This window comes from Oncorhynchus nerka, linkage group LG16 (genome assembly GCF_034236695.1).
Source record: "Oncorhynchus nerka isolate Pitt River linkage group LG16, Oner_Uvic_2.0, whole genome shotgun sequence".
NCBI classification, from domain to species: domain Eukaryota; kingdom Metazoa; phylum Chordata; class Actinopteri; order Salmoniformes; family Salmonidae; genus Oncorhynchus; species Oncorhynchus nerka.
Window position 1 is genome coordinate 2,410,596 of NC_088411.1, and position 11,340 is coordinate 2,421,935.

Here is an 11,340-nt window from a genome sequence, read left to right on the forward strand (position 1 = left end):
TGTCAACTGTGCACCTGCCATTACAAGGGCATAGGCCTATAGGTCTCATGGGTAGTAGCCTACAACTGCAAAGTTTTTTAGGACATCAAGTTTACTGTTGGCTGAATACATGGCTACTAGCAGTGGCTATTCTTTTTTTTGTTGCATTAGCAATCTAGTTGATGTGTTTTGAGTTGTAATGATGTTGAACCCCAAATTAATTAGCCTATGATATTAGTTAGTGCACATAAATATGTAATTAATCTCTATTAAACAAATAAAGTCGATATTACACTAATTGTCAACCCAAAATTCATGACAATCTGTATTAGGTGCACATAAAAATATCTATAATCATGCATTCCTGCAAGGATGAGTACCTCAGTGTTCTATTTATTATACCTCACTATGAATGACTGTATAAGATGATTACTCATGATTTGAGTCTGACCAAATCATGGGCTGGTGCCACCAACTGTAAAAGTTTGTGACACCAGGGGAAATGTTAGTCTGGAGCACTGTAATAGTAATTAACACTTAGGGTAGGTGTTGATTCAAGGGAACACTAATTTGCAATATAGCCTAAATTGTTAGCTTGGATTTTATAACGTACAGTACCAGTCCAAGGTTTGGACACCTACTCATTCCAGGGTTTTTCTTTCTTTATAATATTTTCTACATTGTAGAATAATAGTGAAGACAAACTATGTAACACATATGAAATCATGTAGTAACACCCTTTGCCTTGATGACAGCTTTGCACATTCTTGGCATTCTCTCAACCAGCTTCATGAGGTAGTCACCTGGAATGCATTTCAATTAACAGGTGTGCCTTTGTTTGTGGAATATCTTTCCTTCTTAATGCATTTGAGCCAATCAGTTGTGTTGTGACAAGTTAGGGGTGGTGTACAGAAAGTAGCCCTATTTGGTAAAATACCAAGTCTATATTATGGCAAGAACAGCTCAAATAAGGAAGGAGATACGACAGTCCATCATTACTTTAAGACATGAAGGTCAGTCAATCTGGAGAATTTCAAGTTTCTTCAAGTACAGTCGCAAAAACCTTCAAGTGCTATGATAAAACTGGCTCTCCTGAGGACTGCCACAGGAAGGCCAGTGGTGTAAAGTACTTAAGTAAAAATACTTTAAAGTACAACTTAAGTAATTTTTGGGGGCATCTTTACTTTCCTATTTATATTTGACAACTTTTAAGTTGCTACATTCCTAAAGACAATAATGTATTTTTTACTACATACATTTTCCCTGACACATTTTGAATGCTTAGCAGGACAGGAAAATGTGGTCTAATTCACATACTTTAAGACAACATGTCTAGTCATCCCTACTGCCTCTACTCTGGTGGACCCACTAAACAAATGTTTCTTTGTCAATTCTGTCTTAGCCAGGGGCACACTCCGACACTATCTGTAAATAAAAATAACAAGACAATTTGTCCGTCTACCTTGATTAATATAATACATTTGAAATTATTTATACTTGTACTTTTGATACATAAGTATATTTTAGCGATTACATTTACTTTTGATACTTAAGTATAAAAATTAAACTCAATTTTTTACTTTTACTCAAGTAGTATTTTACTGGGTGACTTTCACTTGAGTCTGCATGGAGGAATGGGACAAAATACCAGCAACAGTGTGCGAAAACCTTGTGAAGACTTACAGAAAACATTTGACCTCTGTCATTGCCAACAAAGGGTATAAATCAAAGTATTGAGAAACTTTTGTTGTTATTGACCAAATACTTATTTTTCACCATAATTTGCAAATAAATTCATTAAAAATCCTACAATGTGATTTTCTGGATTTTTTTTCTCACATTTTGTCTGTCATAGTTGAAGTGTACCTATGATGAAAATTACAGGCCTCTCATCTTTTTAAGTGGGGGTTACGAATCCCTTTTGGCCCGACAATCTAGGGGGGGATGGTAATGAGACCTGTAACATAACTCATGCAATTTATAATAGTGACAAAGTAAAAGTGTGAACGAAATAACCACGACAACTGAAATCTACCGTCAAACTCAGGGTTTATTAATAAACACACGGTAATGGGGGGGGCAGGAAAAGGGGCTGAGCTGGACCCAAGGAAAGAAACAATAAGTATTCAAAAACACCCCTAAGCTAGACTAGCCTACTTTAACAACAGCTAACTAACTAACCAAAAATACAGTGGGTGGTCCGCCCAGTTCTAACTAGTGTATTTAACAAAGTTTACCTACGGGTAGTGTATGCCCATGGGCGACTTGTCTTGGTTCCCCCTTTTCCCACCAGCAAACAAACAAACACCATAACCAAAACAATACTCACAGGTGATGACAAAGTGCTATGGAGGTGCTCAAACAAAAGAGAGGTCAATACACAAAGAGCGAGTGAAACAAAGAGACCTACAGACATGGCATTTACAGAGAGATTGAGCTCCACAGCAAACAACTGACAGGGTTTTTAAACAAAGGGAAAGGAACGGCGATTGGGTAGGAAACAGGAGGAGGTGCGTCTTCTGATTGATGATTGGTGACTGATTGGGGAGTGATGATTTTCACCTGTGAGGGGAGAAGGAGAGAAAAGAAACACACACACAGGATACTTGTATCCGTAACAGTGGGAGAACTTGCACAATTGGTGGCTGACTAAATACTCCCCCCCCCCACTGTACATATACTATATTTGTAAATACAAATGAATATACCGATGTGTAATTCAACACTTACAGAGTTGTTGGGAGCAGCAAATTCACACTACAATGTGTAGCTATCATCCTGTTCTCTATAATCTCAAATTCAGTGTGTAGTTCATATAGCTTGCTATATATATAGCTTGCTATCACCACCTAGGGGGAAAAGAAAACACATACAGTACCATATTAAAAGACACATCTTGCACAACTGACTGATCACGAGCAAGCCGTGTAGGTTTTCGCTCCAACCCCAATCTAGCGCACCTGCTTATAATAATTAGCTGGTTGATAAGCTGAATCAGGTTAGTTACAAGTGGGGTTGAAATGAACCTACAGGAGGGTAGCTCTCCAGGAACAGGGTTGGAGAACCCTGCTTTATGTATCACAAACCTTTTCGCCTGTATGACCTGCTGGTCTCCCCTGCTCATCAAGTCTGCAGTCTTTCCCCTCAATGGCCAACACTGCCACTGTCACCCTATGAGAGAAAGGGTAACATAAGTGATTGCTTACAGTATTCAATAACTACATATAATTTCTGTTAACACCTTATAGACTATCAACATAGCCTGTATGAAAATGTGTTAATCCAAGGTAAAATAGGTTCTCCACTGCACTGTGATACTCAAATAGAAGTGAAAATTGAGCTAGTGAAGACAGTAGAGTTGCACCAACACCTGACTAGCAGCATACTCGCCCAGGTCTTGGTAGAAGATGGTGGAGTAGAGGAAATATCGAGCTTGATTGTTGTCCTCCACCTCCAGATTCCCCAGGTCTGTGTAGGCCTTTCCATCGGTGCAAATAATCACCTGGGAAGACGACAATATATTCCAATGGTACAATGTCATAAACAAGACAGATATCGTATGTATTCAGGGGCACTGAAACTATAGGACTGTCTGGCTTTTGACCCTGGTTCCCGAGATGCCATCGCTATGGCTACAAGCTGGACATAGAGCCGAGGCACCACTCTTAGACAATCTTTTAATGAAAAGAGAAGAGTGTCAACATACCGTTATTTCATTAAATTATTCCTTCATTGGACAAGCTTTAAAATAAGTCCATGGCTTATTTGCTCTTGGACCACATGGGCCCTTGAATTAAAATGTAGAGTTTGTTTGTTCCCTTATTGCCTCTCTCGTATTACCGTAGAATCTCGGCACCCCACTAAAAACGCGAGGAGAAATGTCCCTATCCGTGCAGTCACCTGGCAAGACAAACATCAGTGGATGATCTTAATATACTGATCAAAACAACTTTAGATTCACAGCCAAATATTGGATGAATATTGACTCGAAATCAGTGGAGGCTAGTGGGAGAAGCTATAGGAGGATAGGGTCATTGTAATGGCTGGAATGGAATGAATGGAACAGTATCAAACACATGGAAACCACAATTCCATGCCAGCCATTACAATGAGTCTGTCCTCCTATAGCTCCTCCCACCAACCGCATTGTGAAATGTCACACAGAAAACACAGATTTAATACCTACAGCCAATGAATGTAACGAGCATGAAAACACAATTTCATTAGATATCAACACTCAGAAATAGTCAATCATGTCAATGGGAAACGGATGAAACATTACACCTGATTGTTGAATGTGATGAGTCCTAATCACATGTGTGGTTGTCTCTCACCCTGCTTCTGAACACTCTGTAAGACTGCCACCTGAACAAACTGGTTTAAAACCCACATCATTAACAACATCTACACAACCACAGCCCATCAATTCTAGCAAGGCACATTATTGTGAATCTGCCAACAAATCTGTCACAAGTGCAGCACATAGGTTGATCCACTTCCTATTTCATTTACTGGTAGTGACTTCGATCATCACAATATCTCCCAAATGTAGCCACTAATGCCCATCAAACTAATCAAAGATGGTTGACCTGAAGATGTGGTCTGTAGATTGGCTGTTTTCCGTCAAACACCTGGGCCATGATAGAGAAAGAATTTCTCTGCTCATCTTAATCTCCCAGAGGGTTGTAGTCAGTACATATTGTGGTCTGTATAAATGGTCAATACATACCCGGCTTCACAAGGGGGGAAAGGGGGGCATAGGCCCCTCAGTTGAAACTTGTGCCCCCTCAGTTTTAGTTTAATGTCCCTATATAAAAATTGCAAAAAAAGTCAAAGCGATTGAGTGACAGGTTTGCGCAAAATCTGTATCTCCACTGCCCTGTGTCAGCACAATGGACAGAGCGCACCGTGGTGTGTGTAGGAGGGCTTTGGAATTGGAAAGCCACTGGGACGGTTAGGTATGACTCCTTTGGGTTTCCATAAAAAGTGGGATAAAAGGTTTCTCATCTGTGGTAGGCTAAGTGAGTAACTTGATACGCCTTCACCTGTAATATTTGATTTTGATTTATAAGGGCGGGATCAAGTTTACCATTGAAGCAACTCATGCCCCACCAATACAGAGTTTAGTTAGCTTCTTAGCTAGCTGTGAAAAGCATTAGTGTTATTAGCCTTAGCCTATTTAGCTAGCTCGAACCAGCTGCAATGATGGATGTCAGAAATTGGCTTCCCAAACAAAGCTAATGGAGTAGGAGAGCAATGAGCAGCAGCAACATCTCTGCTATCTCTGCGCCAGGATAATGGCTCGTTAGCCCCCTGCACCTCGGACTGTTCGTGACAATCTTGGAACAGAGGAGCCAGCCCAGGTTAGCCTAGAATCCTACCCTAGTTGCAGATTCTCTGTACAAATTTTTTTAATTTAATAGCATCTAGTTCATAGGAAGAGAATGGACTGGACAACTGGCTACTGTATCAGTGGTTGTTAAAGTTGTGATAGCATTGTGAAGTTCCTCTCTGACATCGAATGCACGTGTTCGTACAACACAGATGTAAGACTCGAGGCTACAGCGCTGCTTAAGGAAATGACGGACCCCGGGTTTATGTTTGTCGCCAACATGGTGCACAGAAACCTCAGTCTTCTTGTTCCATCCTCCAAGCAAATTACTCCAGGCAAAAGCAACGGATCTTTACAATGGAGTCAAAGTGGTCCGAAGTGGGTTGGAGTGCGTCGAAAAGCTGAGGTGTGGCAGCGAGTTCGAAGCCGTTTGAGCCACCACCTCCAAGCAAACGATGATGTTAGTACAAACCTCCGGCTATATGGTGGACAGTACAGTAGGCCAGCAGGACAGAGGAGAAGAGACAGAGTGTAAAAGACTGTACTTCAGCATGTTGAATGCCGTCATTGGTGAGAATGTCAGAACGATTCAGTGAATGCAACAGCCAACTGGTGGAGGCCTTGTGTGCCCTTGACCCAGAGAGCCATGACTTAATAGATGTGAAAAAGGTGAAACCACTGCTGGATCTGAGCAAAACAAATTTGGTGGAAGCTGAGTTTAGTGTCGCTCGCCAGTTTTTGCAGACTGAAATCGCCTGCTCCAAATGGACTCATTTTCCATTGTGATGTATTCCGTTTATTGTGATATAGCATGATATAAGCAGAACTCAATATAATTCCAATGCAAGACCCCAAATAACGCCCCTGGGTATAGCTACATATCGGTGTGTTTCATCATAGAAATAGATACATTATATTATGGTTTTCTTGGTAGCCCATTGGTTTTCGTGGTTGTAAATGGAACTGTACGTTTTGGAAACGTGTTTATGGTGGGCTGGCATTGCTTAATTGATTACTCGAATTTGATCCACAGAAATGTATAATGCCGTAACACGACGTGTTGATGAACTCATGAGTGGCTAATTTTCCATGTTTGAAGGGGGCAGGATTTAAGACAGCTGTGCATTGCTATCTCGTTGTTTTGGATCTCCATTCGCCTTTTGTTCACTGCTAATGTAACTGGCCTAAATATAGATTGTGTAATGCCTTTTATCAATCTGATATTTTGTTTACTAGGCCTACTACTTGGTACCACTGTCTTGTTCTGTTCTCATTCATTTGTTCACATTCGCGGTTGTGTTTGTATTCCAAGCCAAACTGCTATTCAGCATTTAGTTTGCAATTATTCTGGTAAGACAGCTGTGTGTACGGCTGCATTCACATAGGCTGTTTGTAATTGGTGAACAACCCCGTCTATCTTGTAGCCTATATTCTTTACCAAAACAGCCTTGCTTTAGTGTGTAGGGCACTGTCCGTTGTGATGATACTACGGCAGTGGAGATAGGCTGCAGATTTTGCGCCAAACTATCCGTCACTTTAAAAGCACTCAATGGTTCTCGCGTTTAAACTTTGTTTATTGTCGTATGGCGTGATATAAGCAGAATTCATTATAATTCCAAGCCAGGATGCCGATTTCAACTGCCCTCTTTAGTCACTTTATCCTGGCACCGGGTCTGGGTCAGTATATACAGCTTCAACCAGCATTGAATGTGAAACTACAGTAGGGCAAAAACGTATTTAGTCAGCCACCAATTGTGCAAGTTCTCCCACTTAAAAAGATGAGAGAGGCCTGTAATGTTCATCATAGGTACACTTCAACTATGACAGACAAAATGAGAAAAAAAATCCAGAAAATCACATTGTAGGATTTTTAATGAATTTATTTGCATGTTATGGTGGGAGAACTTACACAATTGGTGGCTGACTAAATACTTTTTTGCCCCACTGTACTTAAAACAAAACAATATTGATTAGACAGAACACCATTTATTATGGAGGTATTCCGATCACATTCTTTTAATCTAGCCTTACCACACTCGTGTTTCCGACACCCACGCTGAGGTTTTGCCTTTTCTCTCCTCACCAGCATCTAACTGCATGCTCTAAGCGGGGACGCTTGTGATTGGCCAGCATGTGCATGCCATGCAGCGAGTGAGAGAGCCCGCTTGTGATTGGCCAGCATCTTCTGTGCATGTAGAGTGAATGAATGGACTTCAGCGCTTCTCAGTGAAGGAGGAACTGTAGTCTAGTTTTTGTTGTATTAACAGTGTCAAAGAAAGGAGAAAATTGCAGCCACTCGCGATATGGATATTGCACATGCCAATATCTCAATTTCAATCTGAATTCGATTAATCGTGCAGCCTTCTATGCAGCCTTTTACAGTGAGCACTGCGATTAGACACAAGTTAAATAACACAATAATTGAATTTATTTTGCAACGCTCGCGCATGCGACGTGTCTGGTCTGGTCAGCATCAAATCAAATCAAATTTATTTATATAGCCCTTCGTACATCAGCTGATATCTCAAAGTGCTGTACAGAAACCCAGCCTAAAACCCCAAACAGCAAACAATGCAGGTGTAAAAGCACGGTGGCTAAGAAAAACTCCCTAGAAAGGCCAAAACCTAGGAAGAAACCTAGAGAGGAACCAGGCTATGTGGGGTGGCCAGTCCTCTTCTGGCTGTGCCGGGTAGAGATTATAACAGAACATGACCAAGATGTTCAAATGTTCATAAATGACCAGCATGGTCGAATAATAATAAGGCAGAACAGTTGAAACTGGAGCAGCAGCACAGTCAGGTGGACTGGGGACAGCAAGGAGTCATCATGTCAGGTAGTCCTGGGGCACGGTCCTAGGGCTCAGGTCCTCCGAGAGAGAGAAAGAAAGAGAGAATTAGAGAGAGCATATGTGGGGTGGCCAGTCCTCTTCTGGCTGTGCCGGGTGGAGATTATAACAGAACGTGGCCAAGATGTTCAAATGTTCATAAATGACCAGCATGGTTGAATAGGTGGACTGGGGACAGCAAGGAGTCATGTCAGGCAGAAGGCCAGTTGAAACTGGAGCAGCAGCATGGCCAGGTGGACTGGGGACAGCAAGGAGTCATCATGTCAGGTAGTCCTGGGGCATGGTCCTAGGGCTCAGGTCCTCCGAGAGAGAGAAAGAAAGAGAGAAGGAGAGAATTAGAGAACGCACACTTAGATTCACACAGGACACCGAATAGGACAGGAGAAGTACTCCAGATATAACAAACTGACCCTAGCCCCCCGACACATAAACTACTGCAGCATAAATACTGGAGGCTGAGACAGGAGGGGTTAGGAGACACTGTGGCCCCATCCAAGGACACCCCCGGACAGGGCCAAACAGGAAGGATATAACCCCACCCACTTTGCCAAAGCACAGCCCCCACACCACTAGAGGGATATCTTCAACCACCAACTTACCATCCTGAGACAAGGCCGAGTATAGCCCACAAAGATCTCCGCCACGGCACAACCCAAGGGAGGGGGGGCGCCAACCCAGACAGGCTGACCACAACAGTGAATCAACCCACCCAGGTGACGCACCCCCCCAGGGACGGCATGATAGAGCCCCAGTAAGCCAGTGACTCAGCCCCCGTAACAGGGTTAGAGGCAGAGAATCCCAGTGGAAAGAGGGGAACCGGCCAGGCAGAGACAGCAAGGAAGGTTCGTTGCTCCAGAGCCTTTCCGTTCACCTTCCCACTCCTGGGCCAGACTACACTCAATCATATGACCCACTGAAGAGATGAGTCTTCAGTAAAGACTTAAAGGTTGAGACCAAGTTTGAGTCTCTGACATGGGTAGGCAGACCGTTCCATAAAAATGGAGCTCTATAGGAGAAAGCCCTGCCTCCAGCTGTTTGCTTAGAAATTCTAGGGACAATTAGGAGGCCTGCGTCTTGTGACCGTAGCGTACGTGTAGGTATGTACGGCAGGACCAAATCAGAGAGATAGGTAGGAGCAAGCCCATGTAATGCTTTGTAGGTTAGCAGTAAAACCTTGAAATCAGCCCTTGCTTTGACAGGAAGCCAGTGTAGAGAGGCTAGCACTGGAGTAATATGATCAAATTTTTTGGTTCTAGTCAGGATTCTAGCACCCGTATTTAGCACTAACTGAAGTTTATTTAGTGCTTTATCCGGGTAGCCGGAAAATAGAGCATTGCAGTAGTCTAACCTAGAAGTGACAAAAGCATGGATTAATTTTTCTGCATCATTTTTGGACAGAAAGTTTCTGATTTTTGCAATGTTACGTAGATGGAAAAAAGCTGTCCTCGAAATGGTCTTGATATGTTCTTCAAAAGAGAGATCAGGGTCCAGAGTAACACCGAGGTCCTTCACAGTTTTATTTGAGACGACTGTACAACCATTAAGATTAATTGTCAGATTCAACAGAAGATCTCTTTGTTTCTTGGGACCTAGAACAAGCATCTCTGTTTTGTCCGAGTTTAATAGTAGAAAGTTTGCAGCCATCCACTTCCTTATGTCTGAAACACATGCTTCTAGCGAGGGCAATTTTGGGGCTTCACCATGTTTCATTGAAATGTACAGCTGTGTGTCATCCGCATAGCAGTGAAAGTTTACATTATGTTTTCGGATAACATCCCCAAGAGGTAAAATATATAGTGAAAACAATAGTGGTCCTAAAACAGAACATGAGGAACACCGAAATTTACAGTTGATTTGTCAGAGGACAAACCATTCACAGAGACAAACTGATATCTTTCCGACAGATAAGATCTAAACCAGGCCAGAACTTGGCCGTGTAGACCAATTTGGGTTTCCAATCTCTCCAAAAGAATGTGGTGATCGATGGTATCAAAAGCAGCACTAAGGTCTAGGAGCACGAGGACAGATGCAGAGCCTCGGTCCGATGCCATTAAAATGTCATTTACCACCTTCACAAGTGCCGTCTCAGTGCTATGATGGGGTCTAAAACCAGACTGAAGCATTTCGTATACATTGTTTGTCTTCAGGAAGGCAGTGAGTTGCTGCGCAACAGCCTTCTCTAAAATTTTTGAGAGGAATGGAAGATTCGATATAGGCCGATAGTTTTTTATATTTTCTGGGTCAAGGTGTGGCTTTTTCAAGAGAGGCTTTATTACTGCCACTTTTAGTGAGTTTGGTACACATCCAGTGGATAGAGAGCCGTTTATTATGTTCAACATAGGAGGGCCAAGCACAGGAAGCAGCTCTTTCAGTAGTTTAGTTGGAATAGTGTCCAGTATGCAGCTTGAAGGTTTAGAGGCCATGATTATTTTCATCATTGTGTCAAGAGATATAGTACTAAAAGACTTGAGCGTCTCTCTTGATCCTAGGTCCTGGCAGAGTTGTGCAGACTCAGGACAACTGAGGTTTGGAGGAATACGCAGGTTTAAAGAGGAGTCCGTAATTTGCTTTCTAATAATCATAATCTTTTCCTCAAAGAAGTTCATGAATTTATCACTGCTAAAGTGAAAGTCATCCTCTCTTGGGGAATGCTGCTTTTTAGTTAGCTTTGCGACAGTATCAAAAAGGAATTTCGGATTGTTCTTATTTTCCTCAATTAAGTTAGAAAAATAGGATGATTGAGCAGCAGTAAGGGCTCTTCGGTACTGCACGGTACCGTCCTTCCAAGCTAGTCGGAAGACTTCCAGTTTGGTGTGGCGCCATTTCCGTTCCAATTTTCTGGAAGCTTGCTTCAGAGCTCGGGTATTTTCGTTGTACCAGGGAGCTAGTTTCTTATGAGACATTTTTTTAGTTTTTAGGGGTGCAACTGCATCTAGGGTATTGCGCAAGGTTAAATTGAGATCCTCAGTTAGGTGGTTAACGGATTTTTGTCCTCTGGCGTCCTTGGGTAGGCAGAGGGAGTCTGAAGGGCATCAAGGAATCTTTGTGTTGTCTGTGAATTTATAGCACGACTTTTGATGTTCCTTGGTTGGGGTCTGAGCAGATTATTTGTTGCAATTGCAAACGTAATAAAATGGTGGTCCGATAGTCCAGGATTATGAGGAAAAACATTAAGATCCACAAC

At 42.3% G+C, this 11,340-nt stretch overlaps 1 long non-coding RNA gene across 2 annotated transcripts; it reads right to left on the minus strand.

The window, feature by feature from the left end:
• Window positions 1–2,031: 2,031 nt before the first annotated feature.
• Window positions 2,032–6,450, minus strand: LOC115144514 (uncharacterized). Of its 2 annotated transcripts, XR_003865822.2 has the most exons (4): window positions 3,350–6,450; window positions 3,066–3,150; window positions 2,710–2,828; window positions 2,032–2,541 (listed from the first exon to the last, which is right to left on the minus strand). It is a non-coding gene; the product is annotated as an uncharacterized LOC115144514 (long non-coding RNA). The 2 variants fall into 2 exon arrangements; XR_003865821.2 differs by having other exon boundaries at window positions 3,066–6,450.
• Between the last annotated feature and the right edge of the window lie 4,890 nt (window positions 6,451–11,340).